The sequence below is a fragment of the Dermacentor andersoni genome, chromosome 4 (genome assembly GCF_023375885.2).
Source record: "Dermacentor andersoni chromosome 4, qqDerAnde1_hic_scaffold, whole genome shotgun sequence".
NCBI lineage: Eukaryota > Metazoa > Arthropoda > Arachnida > Ixodida > Ixodidae > Dermacentor > Dermacentor andersoni.
The window spans coordinates 205848570-205857860 of NC_092817.1; positions in this window are offsets into that span (position 1 = coordinate 205848570).

The window sequence follows — 9291 nt, forward strand, 5'->3', positions numbered from 1 at the left end:
TATATGTATATATATGCTGTGCAAACAATAACGAGTCCTGAAACGAAGCATTGCGCGAAAATTCGGATGACAGGGACATATTGTTTATAAAACAGCGCTAAAAACGACAATAGAACCATTTTCAACGTAGTTCTTGGCCTGCATTCTTGTGCGGTCGCTCGTGCTCTTGCTGAACAGAATAATTCTTGAGAACTAGAAGTTTCTCGTTTTAAACGCAGTTCAGCATTGTAAGGCAGGAAGATTTCCGGGTATTCAGAAGTGTAGTATACACGCAGAAAAACGTGTTTATATTTACGGAGGAAAATATAGTCACCCATAACTGGATACCGAAAGAACCGGTAGAAGATATACAATATATTCATCAAATCGAGTTTAGCGAATCCGACAAACTTGCTGGTTTTGTAGTTTTGTAAGCGCGCGTTAAAATGAGATAGCTCCAGCAATAAGTGCCCATTCCGTTCCAACTAAATTCCAGAACTTTGAACTCCTATTTTATTGCCATGCCATCTGTCTGACTCCTGCCATCATTGCATTCCTATTTCATTCCGAGCTCTTCATTCCTACACTGGAGGTGCCACTCCGTGACTCTGATTTCATCCACTCCTTTACCCATTCCAAGCTGCCTTGTCGGAATTCGTTCGATTCTCAGTGAAAAATGAAATTTACAAATAAAGACTTGTTGTTAGCAAGTATTGGGAATTACAAGCAAAGAAGTAGATATGTTTCATGAAGATTGTTGCGATGTGCATGAGAAATACTCCATTTGGTTTTTGTGTAGTCAAAGTACGTTTGTTAAAAAGGAATTTGCCTCTTAACCTCGAGAAGGAGAACAGAGTGGTCTCTTTTTTGTAAGTCACAACCACCTATAGCCAACAGAAGGGAAGCACAGGAGAGAGTTCTTGCTTATTTAATTGAAATGTGTGTTTCAATAGAATAAACATAAGCAAAAATAAGCATTGCTGAAGCTGCAGCGCTTACCTTTGTACGAACGCACAGCAGCCCAGAGAGAGAGTGCATAGAATGGTAGGACAAGGTAGAGAGAGAAACACTAGAAAGGATAGAACCGGTAGAATTGACGCAGTCACGAAACGATTCAATAATAGCCTTGTCACTTCATTTGTCGCAGTTTGCATGCATGATGAAAGGCTGCATCAAAAAGCAAGGAAATGCTTCTACTGGACCCACCAGGAGGGGAGCCAAACTAGATAAAATTAAATACAAGGTACGGCATGGCTCTTTCTGAAAAATAAACACCGTGCAAATTTGGGAAGAGGACAACTAACTCAGGGCGAAGCCGCTGGGCCAACGCAAAGCCGCATTAAAGCACTGAGGCCTATAGACATCATGCAAGCGGCCGCCCCTCAAATCAACACTCGCCGCATTAGCTTTGTGGCTATGGCGTTCCTAGAGCTTGCGGTTTCAATCGCGGCAGGGCGAAATGAAAAAAAGTGATCGGGTACTCTGGTTTAGGTGCATGTTAAAGAATTCCAGATAGTCTAAAATTAATACGGAGTCCCCCAGTACAACGTGGAGGACTGGGTTGCATTCTAATCAGATTGCAGTTTTGACACGCGATGCCATATAATTTAATTTAGGTCTAGCACTTCTGCCATGATGCGATGTGCAGTGTGAGGCAATGACAGTGCTAGTCTCCTTGCAGGCTATGAACAATTGCACGCAACAACGCCTCAAGCAAACTCGTTCCGCTGTGTGTTATGTGCACAACATAGACAAACAAAAATGGCGCACGGAAGGTAACGTTTCACAACTCACTACTCTCGCATTAAAACCTAAACATTTGTCGTAAACACCACAGCAAATTCTCGTCAATTGGCGCAAACAGCACAAAAATCTTCGCTTACAACGATGCCCACAGTAGGCGGCATCCTCACAATTTCTTTCGTCCACTTTCGTTTTCCTTTATTTATCATTTCAACATTTCAAGTGCAATAAACGAGCAATTCCTGCTATGTCTTCTTTGTTGTCATTGTCCTTTGGTCTTATTGGTTCTGTTAACCTCTGGTAGCCTAGAATAAGCGCATGCTATATTTCATTCAAATAAGCATGGTCACGTGTGATGATGGCGTTGCCACGTCTTAACTCCGATTGACTTGTTCCTGTAAGAGCTGAGAAACCAATGTCTGCAACGAAGCTCACGGTAGTTCCCATCGAGTTACCTCAACCTGCTCGAGGGAAGTCGCCCGACCTAGACTCCCGGTAAACCTAGCACAGCATCGCATCCACCGCAACGAGATCGGCTCTGCAGTCGACTCCAGGGTCTATGGACTTGCTGCTGCTGCCCGACCATGCATACGTTATACTTAGTTTTCTTTTGAACTCTGTTTTATTGGACCACCGTTCAGTGCATTCTTGCGTAGTGTTAGTTTTTATGTCCACTCTTAATTCCTCGTTTTATTTCTTTTGTCGTCATCATTGATGTATATTAAGTGGATGTGGGTTAGCGTTCTTGTGGGGGGGGGGGGGGGGGAGTGTTGTTTTAATTTGTGTACCGTTGTCAGTCGACAAATATTTTGTTTTCTCCTTCTACCGACTCTGACTCCTTCACTGTGTGGGCTTGAGTGCGGAATGACCTGCCGGCTTGTATACCCCATCGACGACTTCGCTCCAACGGCGAACGGGTGACAAGCCGGGACGCTCCCATTACTACGAATAATTACTTTAGGTTACCATTACTACCATTACTATAAAGCAATAAAGTACCGTATACCTTCCTCAGTAGTTGCAGTGGTGGTTTTCGACGGCTTCGCTTGTAATCTGTTGTAGCTAAAAAGGAAGAACGAGACGGCCAGACGACGAGTCACATACGCACACGTTTAATGATCTCTCAGACGTGTTCTATCTCAAGAAGAACAATACCGCGCGCTGCCAGATCACTGACCACGCGCAGTCACGGGGAACTATGCCTCCCCGCTTTCACTAGATGGGAGCATGTACAACATCTAGAGCACTGCACCGGCCCGCTTTATGAAGCCCGAGCCCAGCACAGGCCCGTGATACCAAGCCCGGGTCCGGCCCGGGCCTGATTGTACATGACCGAGCCGACCCCGGGCCCCGCCAGGGCCCATGGTTCCAAGCCCGGACCCGGCCCGCGCCCGGGCGTTCATTACTAAACTTAGCCACGGCGCGCGTGTTCATGACGAGGCCTGGCCCGGGCCCGCTAGACGATATTTGTTGTTGATAATTATTATTATTGATGCCTTGCGCGTTGTACCGGGCGATCAGATGGAAAATCCGGTGTGTACATGCATGGAAATGTTGCTTTACCCGCGGTGGTAGCTCAGCGGTTAAGCTGTTGCGCTGTTAAGCCCTAGGACGCAGGTGTGATTCCCGCGGCCACGGCAGCCGCATTTCGGTACGGGCGAAATGCAAGAACTCCCGTGTACTTATATTTAGGTGCACGTCAAAGAACTCCAGGGGGTCGAAATTAATCCGGTCCCCACTATGGCGTGCCTTGTAATCATATTGTGGTTTTGGCACGTAATACCAAGCAATATAAATGAAATGTGGTAAATGTACGTGTGGTACATGACAAGTCATTACAATAAAAGTATAGGGACAATAAATCATAGCAACAAAATTTATTCAAAAGGAGTGTACAACTAAATTGGAAAACCGGATAGAAGCAAACCCCGGGCATTTTCTTTATGCTCTTTTCTTCGTTCGTGTTGGAAACATTATTTATACAATTTTTAAAAGAGGCCCTTGAATAATAATTTGCTGCAGCAAGATAAAAAAGCTTTTTCATATATTTTCTTTATATTTCATCAGCATAAGCAGATGAACTATAAACCGTTCATATTCTAACATCGACAGGAAACCGTAATCGCCACGTAAATTTTAATTACATAATCGACGCCTCCCGCACCACACTTGGTGCTATTCCAGATAAATGGTCTCTCCCTTTTTCATGAAATAAAGATATAAAATACGCTTAAAATAACACCCAGGGACACAAAATGACCGCACCTGGGAACGATGCCACAGGAATAGGAGTCTGAAAAGGCCAGCAAAAGGCAAAAATTTACATGCTTTTGTGCAAAAGGGCATGTCGTCCAGGTTCTCCAGCTTCAAGCAGGTTCTCTTCTCTTGGAGTATGTATCCAGCTGCACTAAAATTGCGTTCGCTACTGGCGCTCGTGGATGGGATGCAAGGACTTTTTTTGCGAGAAATGAAAGCCCTCGGTAATTCCTACACTGGGCCTTCTACCATTCAAGCAGTTTCTCAATGTCCTTACACGAGTCATGTACCGAAGGTAACTCTCAAACTCACTGTCGGCTGGCTGAGTTTCCGCAGCATCATGCCACTCCTTAAATTCATCAACGAACGTAAGCATCGCTGGGGGTCCATTATCCAGCTGGTTTGTGCTCATTTCCCCTTGTGGAAAACGCATATGTACATCAATCAACAATTGGCGTACACTGTCGTGAACAGTTTTTCTCTTCTGCTGATCAAGCACGTGGAGATGGTGGAAAGACGGCCACAAGAACGTTGCGATTTTGTAAAGCTCTCCTATGGGCATTTTTATTTGAAGAAATTCTAGCGTGCTCAACTTGAGCTTGCACACTTCTGGTGAGTCTGTCGAAGCAGCAGTAAGGTGCTTCTCCAGTTTTGTGTAGTACATCAATACAAGGGGCAGTGTTACAACTTTGTCTTGCTGAAGCTTTTCGCTGGCCTCCTGCAAGGGCTCCGAGAATTCGACGACCTCCGTCAACAAGGCCTTATTGACGTCTTCCAAGAGTAGATGACCCTTTGAATCCAGGAGGTTCTTTATCACATCGAACTGAGTTAGCGCTCACTTGATCATGGCGAGCTTCGAATTCCACCGCGTGCATATGTCCTGGCACACACCGTGTGGTAGCTGGCTCGTCAGTCCGCTATGTTTTAAAAAAGTCACGACAGCCTTCACTTTTTGCAGTTGTTTCAAAAGGTCGGGTAGTTCCTGAGCGAGGTACCTGTCATCAAACGCATTCCGAAGAACGGTGTTCAAGACGTGAGCACTGCAGTTCATTCTGGCATACGGACGCAGCGCGCCAATTATGTTGGCACCCTGGTCTGTCACGAACACCACATTAACATGCCTTCATCAATCCCCTACTTCGCGTTCATTCGTACAACATCTTTACGGATGTTCTCTCGCATTTGTTTCTCGGGGGGAAAGTCGCTCGTTAACAAAACAAGGCTTCTCAGTTCCCACTGAACACTCACGTAATGCGCCGTTGCAGTGATGTAGGCTAGTTTCTTGTAGTCGTCGGTACACATGTCAAGGGTCATCGAGCAGCGACCTTCCTTCAACGCTGACTGGATCTCAGGCATCACCGCTTCTCGAAGTTCGTTTGCAACTTCGGGCACCCTGCGAGACACCGTCGTAGGATGCGGAATCACGTCTTCGCGGATATGCTCCCGTACTTGGCACCGATAGCAATCAGTTCGTCGGCAACTTTTAGGAATCCATCGTCGCAAACAACGTCAAATGGCCGCATATCAATTGCGCACCACTTGACCCAAGCAGTCGTTAGATTTCCCTTAACGGTAGATGAAACCTGGGGTTGCTTATCGGTGAAGAATGAAGTAATGGCAGCGGTGTCATCTGCAGCCTTGCTCTTGTGGCGCTTCAGGTGCAACGTTCCTGTCTTTCCACTATCATATGCGAAGAAAGCTTTGCAGCTTTTGCGCTGCACATGTCCTACTGGTGATAGGGTGTGCACGTCAACAACTTCCAGGAAATGTTTCCAAACCTGGATTTTCTTAACTTGCTTGGAGACGAGCTTTAGCTCTCTGGTAGTGAGATTATCTCTTTATACACCTGCATTCATGCTGCCACGTGTACAGGAGACAAATTACGAACTATATAACGACGGTAACCAACACATTAAAAGCATAGCGCGCTCTGATGAGCTACGACAGAACAGCCAAAGCCTTCTATTTTTCCTCTCATTTTCAGTACATTCTCCCACGTTACGCACAAAGCAGTTCCTCAAAGGAGGTTCCTTATGGGTGGGCCGCGCTTTGCGCATGCTCCGCCTAGCCGGCTGTCGCCTAGCAACGAAGGCCGTCTCTTAGGCGCTTCTTCCTTCGTGCGCCTCTTATTTCTGATCACGTGTGAGCAGTTAACAAAATCTTGCAGGGGTCGCTGCAAGACGGCAAGGCCTTCATTTTCTGGATGGTGCGAATTACACGCGCGTGCGCCTTGGGATGGTTCAGGTGAGCGCCTCGAGCAAGACAGTTCCGAACTTACAATTTCTGTGACAAGGAATGTCTCTTTAATTCCCTCACTGCCCAAGCGAAAAATAATATGACGCTTTGAAGGAGATTCATGAGCGTACTGCATAATATAAACGCACCAGTAGCAATAGATACCCCTCACAGTAGCGCTAAAATAATGTAATAGTATCGAGAGCAGTAACCGTGTAATCGCAGAAGCGGTAACGTGGAAATTGTTTGAAGAGCGGTTTTTTATATAATTCACTTTTCCTGACTCGGAAGCAATGTGCGTTTTTGGGGAAAAGAAAAAAAATAGAACTTCATCAGTGTTTCGCTTTTCTTTACTAAGGTATACTAAGAGCCAGCTCTTTGCACGTGTCACTTCAGCTTCGCACAAAATACCTTAGACCATGCAATACATAATGTTCGCGTGTGCTCGAAGGCCCGACTTGGCCTTTTAATGAGCGGGCCCGAGTCCGGCCCGGACCCGCGGCCTCAAGCCCGGGCCTGTTCCTGCGTACAGCACCACTGTCGGTGTTAACCCAGTAGGACCGAGGCTCATCGGCTGGGGCATGTCCGGTCGTTTTGCACTTGAGGTCTGTCAGCTACACGCCGTCTCCATAGAATAGCTCCGGCAGGTCGCAGACACCGTGACGTCTGTCGAAGTCTTTCCTCCGACGTTTCCGGTACTCTTCCTCGAATTTCCCAAGGCTCTCTTTATCCAGCAGTTGGGGTGTCAGCTTGGTGGAACTAAGAAGAAGCTTGGTTCTTAGCCGATCACCCATCAGTAGTACCGCAGGGCTATACCCATTCTTCAAAGCAGTCGACACGTAAGCTAGAAGCGTCAAGTAATGGTCTATCGTCTTTCTCATGGACGTCTTGATGATTTTTAGCACAGCCTCAGCAAGTCCATTGCTATTAGGATAGTGAGGGCTAGACGTAATGTGCCTGAAAGCGTAGTCCTGAGCGAAGAGTGAGAACTCAGTCGACGAAACCTGCGGGCCGTTGTCGGAAACTACTTCCTAAGGAATCCCTTGGCGTGCAAAATATCCCTTGCACTGGTTGACTGCAGCTGCGGACGTAAGCTTCTCGAGCCGAGCCAGTTCAGGGTATCTTGAATAATGATCTGTTGCTGTCAACCACCACTGGTTCTTATAGTGAAACAAGTTCGTTGCAATATGTTGCCAGGGTCTTTCTGGAAATTATTCGGCACATTTTAGTGACATTTTCCTGTTACTTGTTGTTTCGACGCATTGTTGACATTGCTTCACTAGGAAGGTGATATTAGCTTCTATAGTGGGCCACCAGACATAATCTCTGCCTCGAGAAAATGTCTTTGTTATGCCGAAGTGTCCTTCATGTGAGAGTCGTAGGACTTCGTTTTGGCAAGAGGCAGGGACGACAACTCGAGCAGCGTAGAGTAGTAAAATATTTTCTATAATGAGCTGGTGGCGATGCTCGTAGCAGGATTTTAGGGCCACTCGCAAATCTCGCCTGGAGGGCCACTCTTTTTTCTTGCTCCACCGGCGAAGTTATGCACAAACGGCCTGTTTGTTGGGATGCCTTTAACCATTGAAGGCAGTGCTCCTTTATTGGAAAATAGGTTTCCCAAAGAGCATACGAAAGCTTCCACGTTTTCTTCGAGCTCTGCGTCTTCTATATTTTGGAGAGGTGCTCTCGAAATAGTGTCTGTGGCTAGAAGGTCTTTGCCTGGAACGTATGCATTACCATGCTGGTATCGCATCATTGTCATCTTTAGCCTCTGTAATCTGGGTGCTAGGTCGTCAAGGCTCATCGAAGGGAAAATAGGAACCAGCGGCTTATGGTCCGTCTCCAGTTTGAACAGATTTCTGACAAGATAATTGCCGAACTTGTCACATGCCCAGATTGGAGCAAGAGCCTATATCTCGATTTGAGCGTAACTCTTCTCGGTATCTGAGAGTAATCGTGAAGCATAAGCGATGATAGAAAACTTGCCATTCGTTTGCTTGTGCCGGATTAATGCACCAAGTACGAAGGACGATGCATCTGCAGTGACGATCGTTTCTCTCGATAGATCGTAAACTCCAAGGACAGGGCGAGACGAGAGCACCGACTTCCACCTGTTGAACGCCTGCTGTTGTGGAGCATCCCAAGCAAACTTTTGCTTCTTTGACCGCAAATAATTAAGTGGTTGCAGGACTTCGGAGAGATTGGGAACCGATCTGGCGAGGTGTGTTGTCATCCCGAGAATTCTATGCAGCTCGGTCCTGTTTCTTGGTTTGTCCATTTTCATAATGGCTTCAACTTTCTTTTCATCGGGTCGTATTCCATGTTGGTCTAGCCAGTGTCTAAGGAAAGTGAGGCGCTGGACATTAAACAAGCATTTGGTTTCATTCAATGTCACTCTAGCCTTGACGAGTTGCTGCAACACATGTCTGAGTGTCTCATTGTGCTCATGCTCATTCGAATCCTAGATAAGGATGTCGTTCATGTGACGGAAAACCCTACTGATACCTTGTAATATGCATGACGTGTGTTTCTGGAAGTGGTCAGGGGCAGATGCAATTGCAAACGGTAACCGGTTGTAATAGAAGCATCCAAAAGGTGAGGTGACCGTGGTGAGCTTTTTAGAACCTTTGCAAAGAGGAATTTGCCAAAAATCCAGAGTTAGTGCCCAGGTTGGAGAACACTTTAGCTCCATGAAGAAGTCCGACAGTGTGCTCCAAGGAAGGGATAAGGTTCCATTCTCTGAGAATGTGGCGGTTCAGTTCGTTGAAGTCCACGCAGATTCTCACGTCTCCGGGGGGCTTTGGGACGGCTACCATTCCTGCACACCACTCAGTCGGCTCGTCAACAGGTGATATGACACCCAGTTTCTGCATTCTTTGTAGTTCCAACTTTGTCCTTTCGTATAAAAGCATTGGGATGCGGCTCCCATAGCTGAGCGCGAAAGGTTGCGGTCCTGCTTGCAGCTGAATTTGGTGTTCCTTGTGCAGCTTGCCGAGTCCCTGGAACAACGCCAGAAATTATTTTTTCGGCGCCGCGCAGCCTTAGTCGCTTTTGCGTCATTAAACTCGAGTTAACCAA